Source organism: Setaria italica, chromosome IV (assembly GCF_000263155.2).
Source record: "Setaria italica strain Yugu1 chromosome IV, Setaria_italica_v2.0, whole genome shotgun sequence".
NCBI lineage: Eukaryota > Viridiplantae > Streptophyta > Magnoliopsida > Poales > Poaceae > Setaria > Setaria italica.
Genome location: NC_028453.1, coordinates 10,491,440 through 10,504,270, shown reverse-complemented (window position 1 = coordinate 10,504,270; position 12,831 = coordinate 10,491,440).

The window sequence follows — 12,831 nt, the reverse complement described above, 5'->3', positions numbered from 1 at the left end:
CAACATGGGAAACAGACGAGTATCTGAACAAGCGCTTCCCAGGTTTTCTATCTCATCAAGGAGGTAAGAACAGCACACCCCCTTGATTCCTGATTCTCGGGACGAGATTCTTTTTAAGAGGGGTAGGCTGTGACGACCGACCCCTAATCTTCCGAGTTAATCTTAATCGGAGCCCTGGATCATAGTCATCTGTCTTGTTTTACCGCGCCTGAGTGCTCAGCCTTCAGCTAGATCCCGACCCCTGAGACCCGACCCCTCCCCACTTCGCTCCGATCCCGACCCCGGCGAGCTCAGTCCACCGTCAGATCCTTCTAAGTCTTCCTCAAACGTCCGTTCTATCCGCCCGGTGGACCCGCGAGATCTTTTCCCCCAGATCCTCCGCGACAGGCGCACTCGAGTTGCATGCCCGCTTCAGAGTCTCCCTGCCGCGTGGCTCATCTTCTCCGACGCCGCCGCTCAGTTTTGTCTTTGGCTAGCGACCGAGTGGATTCTCGCGCCCCCTTCCCCAATGGCTGCGGAAGCCCCTCTGCAACCTTTCTGCAGAGCCTTGCCTCCCGCGCCCATCATCACGCCGCCAGATCCCGGCCCCTGAGCCCGATGTCGCCCATCTTTTCCGTCACTTCGACCACAGTCGCGCCGCTTGGTCTCCGCTACACGACGATTCCTCCATCGCCAACCCCGACCACGGCAGCGACAGCTCCTTTCCCCGCCCTGTCAGAAGCCGCCCGACAATCTGTTGCTCCGCGCACGCCCGCGCGCCCGCGGCTGCCTGTCTTCTCACCTGTGCGCCCTCGATTCTAGCGCCGTTAAACTGGTCGCTTCTATCAAATCTTCCGCACGGCGACGCCCGCCTCCGCCAAATCTCAACCACCGGCATAACCGCTCCTGCGCCGCCCTGACGGCAGAACCCAATGACCGCTGGCGTCACCCCCGGAGTCCTGCACCACCGCCCTCTTCGCTCAATCGCCGCCACGGCAGAGCACTCTATTGTTTCTCCGTGGCCTTCGCGCCGCTCCCCTTCTCTCTCTCCCGCGCCGCTTCCTTTCTCCGTTCCTGCAGCTATAAAAGGAATGCACCAGCCGCCGGAGTTCCCTCCGCCATTGTTGCCTTCAGCCACTCTCTCGCTCCCTGCTCAAGCTCCTAGCGCCACACACCAAGTTCTTGAGGAACTCTTCTCTCAGCTTCCCCCTCAGTTTTCTCCAAGTCACCCAGCCGCTTGCTCCTCCGTGCTGCGTAAAAGCTTACTTGTGATCTGCAAGAAGCATCGCCGCCGCCGGAGAACTGCCAGTCTTAGCCGTTGTTCAAAGCTTTAGTCCCTCCACCCAAGTCTGCCTCTCCCCGACCCCAAGCTTTCCTTTCAGGAAGAAGGTGAGTTGCCGACCCCAGTCCGCTTCACCCGACCCCTCCTATCCGCCCGACCCCGGTTCCGTCTCGCCCGACCCTATCTGTTTCGCCGACCCTTATCCGCCCCGCCCGAGGGTTAGACTGTGATCTTTTTCTTCAACTCGAGGGTGTATGTGTAAAATTTAGGAACCTTTCAGCGCTGCGTCTGAGAATTTCCTAGTATATCATATCCTCTAGTTCAAGGATCAGATCATAAGTTCCTTTCCGACCCTTGCCTCTTGATCATCACCAGCTCTCTTGAACCTCCCTACCCTCCTGCTCCTTGTCGCGAGTTTCTGGGCTCAGGCGAGCCAGTGTTGCTGTTGAAATAACCGTCTATGCTAACTTTTGCATTGCATTCGTGTAGAGCTGCACCTCGCCGACGGCTTCTACGAGCTACACCCGGCGCCAGAAGACGAAGCTGTAGCTGAGCTCCTGCCCGCTGAAGCCGAAGTCGCCCCCGAAGTCGAGCAGTTTCCTTCCTCTTTGCTCGAAGGCAAGCCCCAGTTGCATGAAAACCCTGCGTGTTTTACCAAACTTGCGCATGCCTTCTGTAACATGCTTGTGCATTTACGTATAGGAGTTGTTTGAAACCCTAGATGCATGACTTAGTTATCCCCATGATTTGAGCACTAGCTGTTGGATCGAGTAGATGCATTGCTTAACTAGGAGACGGTAAAAGCCGAGTGATTCCCTGTCACTCGCGAGTTGTAGGAGTTGGATGTCTACCCTTTCTGTTACAACTATAAGGACGATGGACGGGGCAGGGTTTTGGTAACTCTTTGGTGGACGGATGGTTGCCCCGTCTGTCTATGAAAACTGCTAAGGCCCGACAGTGGTGGTGTTCGTGATCAAGTGTTTGAAAGTACTAGCCTCATACTTAGTATGGGATGAGGAAGCCTAGTACCGGATTGAACCTAGACGTGAGCGGTCGCCCCATTGTTCTTGGAACGGAGTTTCCCCTGCTGGTTGTCACACGTGGTGGCAAGCGTGGTCACAGGACGGCAGAGGCCGGGTCTGTGGAACCTTGGACCAAAGGAAATGGGCCCGACACGGGTTAGGGGATTGATGGGGAAGGCCGACACACGAAGCGACCTCCGGGTGCGCGGATGTCGTGAGGCTAGGTTCACCATGCATGGTTAAAGAACTCGAATCGATTCGTCTGCCTCTCACAGTTTGAGATTGCTTGATCGCTATGTCACCCTGAGTAAATGAGGAATCTGATGATGACATGTTTGTTTATTTATCTACACATCTTGTTTGGTTCTATGATTGCTTAGAATAGGTTGAAAAACCTAGACCGGCTAATGAACTTAGAACCGGAGCTAAAACTTGAAAATAAGGTGTTACTTAGTGCTTTTGGCAAACAAACCCCTCAGCCAAAAAGCCCTGCATGTCTAGAAGGAGGAGTAGTTTACTCCTATCGGTTAAGTCTTGTTGAGCTTAGTAGCTCAGCCTTGTTGTGGCTCCTGTTTTTCAGGTGAAGTTGCTGCTCCCGACCCCTCTCTTGCTGGCGCTTGGCCGCCCCAGCTCCCGCCGGGCTGGACGGTCGAGTGGGATCCCTCCTCGGACGGCGAGGAGAGGAATCAGTGATGTTCCGGCTGGCCTCACCAGGACATCCGACCCCGACGATTGCTTCCGCTAGTGTTTACCTCTGTTGTTTCTTTTGAACTCTGTAAAACTCTGATGTTGGTTTTTATGACCGAACTAAATGGGTAAATTTGCCTAACTCAGTGGACTCGTTGTATTCTCTGGAACCACTCACCTTCGTGTGAGGTTGCTAACTCGATCCTGTTCAAGTGGTTAATCGGATGAAATCCGACGGCACTTCGTGTTAACTTGGTTTAGGCAGGAGTGTCGCATGTTAGGCGGCTTAACCCTGTTTAATCAAGCTAATCAGAAGTGGATCCGCCACACTCCCGGCCGACCCCAGCAGTCAGGAAGGTGGATTGCCCGACCCCCACCAGCAGCAGCGCCCCGTTTTCCCGGCTTCCAACCACAGTCGCCCCGGCCGACCCCACCCGCACCACCGCGTCCTGCAGCTGGTAACCGCTGTTTCACCTGCGGCAATGAAGGACATTTCGCCAAGGAATGCCCCAGAAATCAGGGCCCGCGCCCAGGGCAGAGCAATGCAGCGCCCCACCAAGGGAAGAGGCCCAAGGTGCAAGTTCGCCAAGGGTGACTGAACTTTACCCACGCAGCAGAGCTTCCCGAAGGTGCGCCGATATTGACGGGTACCTTTCTGATTCACAGTTTTTCAGCTTGGGTTTTGTTTGATTCGGGAGCTTCACATAGCTTTATCGGGATAAAGACTCATGACAAGTGTGGGTTACAAGAATGCCAAACCAAAGGGTCCTATAGAATATCCACCCCGGGTGGAGTGATCACCTCTAATAGGATAAGTGTCAATGTGCCTATTCAGCTAGGTCAAAACCTTTTTAAGGAGAATCTTATCATCCTTGACCTGGAAGGAATAGATATCATCCTCGGGATGGATTGGATGACCAGACACCAAGTGGTCCTAGATGCAGCTGCCCGAACTCTCCACATCAACTCACCCTTCCATGGTAGCTCTATCCTATCCTTGAAGTCTCCTATGTCCGCGCTCCCTTGTGCGTACCCTCTATCGAAAGCCCGGCTAGAAAGCCTCCCTGTCATCTGTAAGTACCCTGACGTGTTCCCAGAAGACTTACTTGGCATGCCACCTGATAAAGACGTGGAGTTTTTCATAGAGTTGATCCCCGGCACCGCACCGATATCCAAGAGACCCTATCGGATGCCACCTGCTGAGTTGGACGAGTTGAAGACCCAGTTGCATGATCTGTTGGAAAAAGGCTTCATCCGACCCAGCATGTCACCTTGGGGTTGCCCCGCCCTGTTTGTGAAGAAGAAGGATGGGAGTCTCCGCAAGTGTGTGGACTACCGACCCCTCAATGCGGTGACCGTAAAGAACAAGTACCCACTTCCATGCATTGATGTCTTGTTTGATCAATTAGCTGGAGCAAAGGTGTTCTCCAAGATCGATCTTCGTTCGGGTTATCACCAAATCAAGATCCGACCCTGCGACATACCCAAGACAGCTTTCTCTACAAGATATGGACTATACGAGTATCTGGTCATGTCCTTTGGACTCACCAATGCACCCGCCTATTTCATGTATCTCATGAACTCGGTGTTCATGCCCGAACTGGACAAGTTTGTGGTGGTGTTCATTGATGATATCCTCGTGTACTCGAAGAGCGAAGAAGAACATGCTGATCATCTCCATGTAGTTCTCCAACGACTGAGAGATCACGAACTCTATGCCAAGTTCTCCAAGTGTGAGTTCTGGTTAGATAATGTCAAGTTTTTGGGACACACTATATCCAAGGATGGTATAGCCGTCGACCCCGGTAAGCTACAGGAAGTTATGGAATGGAAGCCTCCTGCCTCAGTGCACCAGATCAGAAGTTTCCTTGGACTGGCAGGCTACTATCGGCACTTCATACCGGAATTCTCTAAGATAGCTAAGCCGATGATGGAGCTGTTGAAGAAAGAGGTCAGGTTCGCGTGGAGCGACAAGTGTGAAGAAGCTTTCGAGACCCTGAAGCACGTGCTGACCACCGCCCCAGTTTTGGCTCAGCCCGACCCTTCTAGGCCGTTCGACGTGTACTGTGATGCCTCTGGCACTGGACTTGGGTGTGTTCTTATGTAAGACAACCGAGTCATTGCCTATGCCTCAGGGGCATTACGACCTCATGAGCTGAACTACCCGACCCATGATCTTGAGTTGGCAGCAGTGATTCACGCCTTAAAGATATGGAGACACTATCTGATGGGCACCCACTGCAACATCTACACCGACCACAAGAGCCTCAAGTACATATTCACTCAAGCCGACCTCAACATGCGCCAGAGAAGATGGTTAGAATTGATAAAAGACTATGACTTGGAAGTTCTCTATCATCCCGGCAAGGCCAATGTGGTGGCCGACGCTCTTAGTCGCAAGAACTGTTGCAATTGCTTGTCGGCAACAACTTTCACCGAGACTCTATGTCATGAGATGGGGAAACTTAGTTTGGAAATTGTTCCCCATGGAACCCTCAGTCACATCACCCTTGACTCAGTTTTGGAAGACCAAATACGGTCAGCACAAGTGGAGGATGAGGAAATAAAGCAGATCATCAGGAAGATCTCATTGAAGGATGAAGGGTATAAGCATTTTCAACAGGATAAGGTTGGGAAGGTGTATTATGGAAACCGATTGGTTGTACCAGCCAACCCCGACATTAAGAAGCAGATCTTAGATGAAGCTCATCTCTCCAAGTTCTCAATCCATCCTGGCAGCAATAAGATGTACCATGATCTCCGCCAAACCTTTTGGTGGAGTGGAATGAAGTCGGAAATTGCCCGTTATGTTTCAGAATGTGATACCTGTCGACGTGTCAAAGCCAGCCATCTAAAGGTAGCAGGTACTCTGCAGCCCCTACCTATTCCCTCTTGGAAATGGGAGGACATCAGCATGGACTTCATAGTTGGACTGCCCCTTACATTGCAGCGGCATGACTCCATCTGGGTTATAGTGGACCGCCTGACTAAGACCGCCCACTTCCTTCCTGTCCGCACCATCCACACAGTCAAGCAGTATGCAGAGTTGTACCTCGACCGCATAGTTTCCCTACACGGTGTACCCAAGACCATCATCTCTGATCGAGGAGTTCAGTTTGTGGCACGCTTTTGGGAACAGCTACAAGCATCCATGGGCACCAAGCTCATCCGTAGCTCGACCTATCATCCTCAAACCGATGGTCAAACCGAAAGAGTCAACCAGATCCTTGAAGACATGTTGAGAGCTTGTGTCATCCATTATGACAAGAATTGGGACAAGTGCTTGCCCTTGGCAGAGTTCTCCTACAACAACAGCTACCAGACCAGTTTGAAGATGGCACCGTTTGAAGCCTTGTATGGCCGGAGATGTCGGACACCCTTGAACTGGTCCCAAGCAGGAGAAAGACAGATCTATGGCCCTGACTTAGTGGTAGAAGCCGAAGCACAAGTAAAGGTGATTCAAGCAAATCTCAAGGCCTCCCAATCTCGACAGAAGAGTTACTCTGACAGGCGAAGAAGGCCCCTACAGTTCGACATTGGTGATCATGTGTATCTTCGAGTCTCCCCGACCAAAGGAGTGCAACGGTTTGGAGTGAAAGGAAAGTTGGCTCCCCGCTACATTGGCCCTTATGAGATTGTGGAGATCTGTGGACCCGTGGCTTACCAGATCCAACTCCCAGAACAGCTATCGGCCATACACGATGTTTTCCATGTGTCTCAACTGAAGAAGTGTGTCCAAGTTCCAACCGAGATCTTAGAGCCAGAGCAGCTTCAGGTAGAGCCCGACCTAACCTACGCCGAGTACCCAGACCGAGTTCTTGACCAGAAAGAGAGGCATACCCGGCGCCAAATGGTCAAAATGTACAAGATCCTCTGGAGAAACCACACGGAGGATGAAGCAACATGGGAAATAGACGAGTATCTGAACAAGCACTTTCCAGGTTTTCTGTCTCGTCAAGGAGGTAAGAACAGCACACCCTACTTTGATACCTGAATCTCAGGACGAGATTCTTTTTAAGAGGGGTAGGCTGTGACGACCAGCCCAAATCTTCCAAGTTAATCTTAATCCGAGCCCCTGATCACCTGTCTTAGCTTTCCAAGCCTAAGTGTTCAACCTCCCGACCGGTCCCGACCCCTGAGACCCGACCCCTCCCCGCTTGTCTCCAGTTCCGACCCCGCCAACCCCATCTTACCGTCGGATCCTTCTAAGTCTTTCCCAAAAACGTCCGTTCTATCTGACCGGTGGACCCACGAGATCTTTTTCCCCCAGTTTTTCCGCGACAGGCGCACTCGAGTTGCATGCCCGCTTCAGAGTTTCCCAGCCGCGTGGCTCAACTTCTCCGACGCCCGCCGCTCCACCTCATCTCTGGCCCGCGACCGAATGGATTCTCGCGCCCCCTCCCCCATCATCACATCGCCAGATCCCGGCCGGAGAGCCCGATGTCGCCCGTCTTTTCCGTCACGTCGACACAGTCGTGCCGCCTGGTCTTCGCTACCCGACGATTCCTCCTCCGCCAACCCTGACCACAGCAGCGACAACTCCTTTCCCCGCCCTGTCAGAAGCCGCCCGACAATCTGTTGCTCCACGCTCGCCCGCGCGCCCGCGGCTGCCTGTCTTCTCACCTGTGCACCCTCGATTCTAGCGCCGTTAACCCGGTCACTTCCATCAACTCTACCGCACGACGACGCCCGCCTCCACCAAATCTCAACCACCGGCATACCACTCCTGCGCCGCCCTGACGCCAGAGCCCAATGACCGCTGGCGTCATCCCCGAAGTCTTGCTCCACCGCCCTCGTCGCTCAATCGCCGCCCAGGCAAAGCACTCCATTGCTTCTTCCCCGGCCTTCGCGCCGCTCCCCTTCTCACTCCAGCGTCGTTTCCCTTCTCTCTCCCCGCCGCTATAAAAGGGAATGCGCGAGCCCCACCGGAGTTCCCTTCGCCATTGCTGCCTTTCCGCCATTTCTCTTGCTCCCTGCTCGAGCTCCCAGCGCCACACACTAAGTTCCTGAGGAACTCTCCTCTCCGCTCCACACCGTTTCCCCAAGCCAGCCAGCCGCTTGCTCCTCCGTGCTGCGTAAGAGCTTACTTGTGATCCATAAGAAGCACCGCCGCCGCCGGAGCATTGCCGGACCTAGCCGCTGTTCAAAGCCTTAGCACCTCCGCCCAAGTCTGCTTCTTCCAGACCCCAAGCGTTCCTTGTAAGAAGAAGGTACGCTGCCGACCCCTGGTCCGCCTCGTCCGACCCCTATCCGCTTCGCCCGACCCCTCTTATCCGCCCGACCTCGGTTTCGTCTCGCCTGACCCTGTCTGTTCCGCCGACCCTTCTCCGCCTCGCCCGAGGGCTCGGCTGAATCTTTTTCTTCAAACCAAGGGTGTATGTGTAAAACTTGGGGACCCATCAGCGTTGAGTCTGAGGATCCCTAGCACACCAAACCCGCTAGTTTAAGGGTCAGATCATAAGTTCTTTCCCTCCAACCCTTACATCTTGATCTCCATCAGCTCCCTTGAACCTTCCCACCCTCCTGCTTTTTGTCGCGAGTTTCTAGGCTCAGACGTGCAAGTGTTGCTGTTGAAATAACTGTCTATGTTAACTAATGCATTGCATTCGTGTAGAGCTGCGCCTCGCCGACGGCTTCTACGAGCTGCACCCGGCGCCAGAAGACGACGGTGTAGCTGAGCTCCTGCCATCTGAAGCCGAAGCCACCCCAGAAGTCGAGCAGTTCTCTTCCTCCTTGCTTGAAGGCAAGCCCCGGTTGCATGAAACCCCTGTGTTCTCCAAACTTGCGCATGCCTTCCTTAAACAGGCTTGTGCATTTACGTATAGGAGTTGGTTGGAACCCCTTGATGCACGAGTTAGCTTCCATGATCTGAACACTAGCTGTTGGACCGAGTAGATGCCTTGCTTAAATAGGAAAAACGGTAAAAGCCGAGTGGTTTCCTGTCACTCGCGAGTTGTAGGAGTTGGATGTCTACCCTTCTGTTACAACTGTAAGGACGATGGACGGGGCAGGGTTGAGGTAACTCTTTGGTGGACGGATGGTCGCCCCGTTTGTCTATGAAACTTGCTAAGGCCCGACAGTGGTGGTGTTCATGATCAAGTGTTTGAAGGTACTAATCTTATACCTAGTATGGGATGGGGAAGCCTAGTACCGGATTGAACTAGGGCGTGGCTTATACCCCTGCTATCCCTGGAACAAGATTCCCATGGTGCATCATGTGGGTGCAAGTGCGGTCACAGTACGGTAGAGACCGGGACTGTGGAGCATTGCATGCCAAGGGAAGTTTGGACCTGACACGTGCCTGGGAATTGATGGGGACGGCCGACACAGGAAGCGGCCCTTGTGGTGCGCGGATGTCGTGAGATTAGGTTCGCCATGCATGGTTAAGAAACTCGAATCGATTCGTCTGCCTCTCACAGTTTGAGACTGCTTGATCGCTATGTCACCCTGAGTAAATGAGGAATCTGATAATGACATGGTCTTGTTGATGTTATATACCTTTTGGTTGGTTCTATGACTGCTAGAATAGGTTGCAAAAACTTAGACCGGATAATGAACTTAGAACCGGAGCTAAAACTTGAAAATAGGGTTTTACTTAGTGCCTTTGGCAAACAAACCCCTCCGCCAAAAAGCCTTGCATGTCTAGAAGTGTGGAGTAGCTTTACTCCTATCGGTTAAGTCTTGTTGAGCTTAGTAGCTCAGCCTTGTTGTGGCTCCTGTTTTTCAGGTGAAGTTGCTGCTCCCGACCCTTCTCCCGCTGGCACTTGGCCGCCCCAGCTCCCTCCGGGTTGGACGGTCGAGTAGGATCCCTCCTCGGATGGCGAGGAGAGGGATCAGTGATGTCCTGGCTAGCCTCACCAGGGACGTCCGACCCCGACGTTTTGCTTCCGCTAGTGGTTTTACCTTCTGTGTCTTTCTTGAAAACCTTGTAAAACTCTGATGTTTATTTCATAATCAAACTAAGTGGTTAAGTTGTTAACTCGGTGGACTTGTTGTATTCTTTGGAACCGCTCACCTTCGTGTGGGTCTGCTAAAATGGTCCTGTTCAAGTGGTTAAATCGGAGGAAATCCGACGGCACTTCGTGTTTACTCGGCTTAGGCATGGGCGTCGCGTATTAGGCGGCTAAATCATGTTTAACCAAGTTGATCCGAAGTGGATCCGCCACACTCCCCCTCCTGTGCGGCCCGATTGGCCCCCGTCTGGAATCTCAGCATACGGCCTTACACTGGAAGACACCTAGGAGTCAGCTGCTCTTCAGCTCCTCACTCAATTCTGTCAGCTACACCCGCTGGAGGTCACCCTAGACCCCATCGGCCTGTTCCCTGCCAGGAACCGGTTGGACCCGGCGTGGCTCGATCGCGTCAGCAATATCGAGGTGTTGGCCACCTCCTACTCAATGGTCACCATCTCCACCAATATCCGGTGCATGTTAGCCCTATATCGGCTGGTTGAGCTCCAAGGACGAGCCATGACTATTCTTGCTCGGATCGCCGCGGATACCCAAGGACACCTCCAGGCCGCTAGAAGAGACATGGTGGGCCGAACATATCAGCTCATCCAACGAGGCATTCAAGTCCACGACATGCAGGACCGAATCTCTGAGCTTGAGGGAGAAGTAGCTGACTTGGTGGATGGCATGATCGAGCTATCAGAGCAAAAGATGGAAGTAGAAATGGAGCTGGCAGTTGCTAATGCTCATCTGGACGAGCATCACGCCGAGCTCGATGACATGCATGCCCTCCAGATGCAGCTGGAAGCTTAGGAAGACCCTGAGGAGGTTGAGGAAGCGTCCAGCATGGACATTGAAGAGGACGACGCCCCTCTCCCACTCACAGTGTTCCCTTGTAGATGGAGAGTTGCAGGGAACCCATTCTTTTGTTGTACTCCTCGGCAGCTTAAATTTTGGATAGTCCTGTAATAGGTTAGCCTTGAGTCGAGTACTCCTTGTGTTTTAGAACACCTTTGTAAAAAGATCCTAGTGAAACCAGATCCTGAGTCTGACTTTTGACTCTTTACAAAATGTTGGAATGCTAAACCATGTGAGTTTGTGCTGTGACCACACACGCCGTTTTCTGTGGGTCTGTTCAAGTTTGGCCGACCTCGGGTCGCGAGATCGGATGCGCCCGACCCCTCGAGGCAGTTCTCCGCCTCGCCCGACCCCTTTTGTGTGGATCATTTTGCCAACCCTTTTCTCGGGATGCTCGCCTAGCCCGACCCCTTGGCTTAAGTTCAGATGTAAGGGAATTCCTGGAGTCTGGGTATGGTTCGCCCGAAGTCGTGTACAGGGCTAAGATAAATGCTAACTAAGATTTCAATGGGAAGAGTGTATCTTCCTTATGAGGCCGAGTGTTGCATTATCGGCAAGAGTTGCATTGGAGAATTTAACTTGTGCGTTCCCATCTGTTGGAGTACTTCTAAGATTGTGAATCTAATGGAACGTTAACTCTTGCAGATGGCGCATCGCACCAGATCTGGCTCCGTGCCCGGCAGTAGCGAGCAAAGACAAGATCTTCCCCCACCCCCACCCCCGTCTCCACTAGAGGCAATCTTAGCGGCTCAGACCGAGCTGCTGAGACATCTGGTACAAGGGCAACAACAACAGCAGCCCCATGGTGGAAGGGCTCAGCAGCAACCTCATGTTGCTCGTTATGAAGACTTCTTGGGGACGCAGCCCCCATTGTTCCAGAAGACCCAAGACCCGCTCGATGCAGACGCCTGGGTTCGCACCATCGAATCCAAGTTCGAGCTTCTCACCGCCCAGTGCCCCGACTACAATAAGGCCCGGTTTGCAGCCCAGCAGTTACGTGGTTCCGCCCGGCTATGGTGGGATCACTACCACGCCATGTTGCCAGCAGACCATGTCATCAGCTGGAACGAGTTCAAGACCGCGTTCAGAGCGCACCACATTCCGGAGGGTCTCCTGGAGCGCAAGCTCAATGAATTCCTAGCTCTTACCCAGGGAAACCGAGATGTGTTACACTACGCTCAAGCCTTCAACGATCTGTGTCGCTATGCCGGATATCACGCGGACACCGACGAGAAGAAGCGGGACAGATTCCGCAGAGGGCTAAGCTTGGAGCTCAGAGAAAGGTTAACCCGATAAGGGTGGATACGTACAATGAGTTGGTTAACCTAGCCATCTCACAAGAGGACTGCATGAAGGCTCTGGCAGCCGAGAGGAAAAGGAAAGCCCCACTGCCAACGCCCAGCCCACCTGCGCAACGTTTCAGAATGGTTCCACCCCAGGCGCCCAGCCGACCCCAGCAGTCGGGAAGGTGGATTGCCCGACCCCCGCTAGCAGTAGCGCCCCGTTTTCCTAGTTTCCAACCACAGGCACCCCGGCCAACCCTGCCGCCACCCCCACACCCTGCAACGGGTAACCGCTGTTTTGCCTGCGGCGATGTGGGTCATTTCGCCAAGGACTGCCCTAGAAATCAGAGCCCGCGCCCAAGGCAGGGCAGTGCAACGCTCAACAAGGGGAAGAGGCCCAAGGTGCAAGTTCGCCAGGGTCGACTGAACTTCACCCACGCAGCAGAGCTTCCTGAAGGTGCACCGATAATGACGGGTACCTTTCTGATTCACAGTTTTTCAGCTTTAGTTTTGTTTGACTCAGGAGCTTCACATAGTTTTATCGGGAGAAAGACCCGTGACAAGTGTGGGTTACAAGAATGCCAAACCAGAGGGTCTTTTAGAATATCCACCCCGGGTGGAATAATCACATCTGATAGGATGAGTGTCAATGTGCCTATTCAGCTAGGCCAAAACTTTTTTAAGGAAAATCTTATCATCCTTGAAGTGGAAGGAATAGATATCATCCTTGGAATGGATTGGATGACCAGACACCAAGCGGTTCTAGACCC